The following is a 1,059-nucleotide window of genomic DNA, read 5'->3' on the forward strand; positions in this document are numbered from 1 at the left end:
CCCGTGAGCCGTTAGTCGCGGCTGCCAGGGCACTTTCATAGAGTGTGGGAGGTGTCACAATGTCCTGGAGCCGACATCCCAATGTGATGGGACCAACGGTTGGGATGTGTCTGAACCGATTGTGACAAAGTGCCCAAAGCCACTGTCGAGACACGTCGGGACCGACTGTTGCCACGGCAGCGCCCCCAACAGCTCCCGGGACTCACAGGATGTCCTGGAGCAGGTGGGGGATGGGGGACGGGGATGTTGGTGTGGAAGCTCTGAGAGCTGGGAAGGGCAAATCCAAGGGAAGGCAGAGATGGAATTGCGGCAGCCAAGAGGAGATCAAGTGTTATAGATACATATTATAATATTGGCTTTTTGCAAATATTAAAATGGATTTTATATGTGGGATGTGAAAGTAGCTTTGTTATAAACATATAATTTTTATTTCTGATATTAATTAATCTTACACATAGTAGTCAAATAGCTGATATAAGTATGCTTGTGTTAAAATGCCTGCTTGGATTGGATAACATCCAATGAACATAGGATGAGGACACCTGCTACAGATCTGCCAACTATCAGCACTCACCATCTTAAGACAGTGTGGACCAAGGCCCAAAACTGAAGATGATGATAAAAAAGGACTAAAAGCACAACCCAGGAATATGCATCCTCTAAAAAGGCGGATCCAAGGAGGAGATATGCTGAACAGTTCTTGGAACATGTAAACTAATTTGGGGGAAAAGTTTACTATGCATAAGGATCTATGAATACGGAACAGGCTGATATAAGGGAAAAGGTATTTAAGGAGTATCCCCAAAGAGAACAGTGCGCTCTTGGCTGAGTGCCAACATTTGCTTTATGGTCCTTGTCTCCTGTTGTCCTTTATTAAATTTTTTAAATTTTCACAGGAGAGTGAACGGGGTGTCATGGTTTGACACTGGCACAATGCCAGTGCCCCATGAAAATATACTTCCCTGGTGTTTGCTGTGAGATGTGACCAGGAAATAAGCAAAGCAGGCCTCTACCTTAGAAAAAAAAGTTTATTAACTAAACTACAAAAGGAAAAAAAAC

Source organism: Geospiza fortis, unplaced genomic scaffold (assembly GCF_000277835.1).
Source record: "Geospiza fortis unplaced genomic scaffold, GeoFor_1.0 scaffold1160, whole genome shotgun sequence".
NCBI lineage: Eukaryota > Metazoa > Chordata > Aves > Passeriformes > Thraupidae > Geospiza > Geospiza fortis.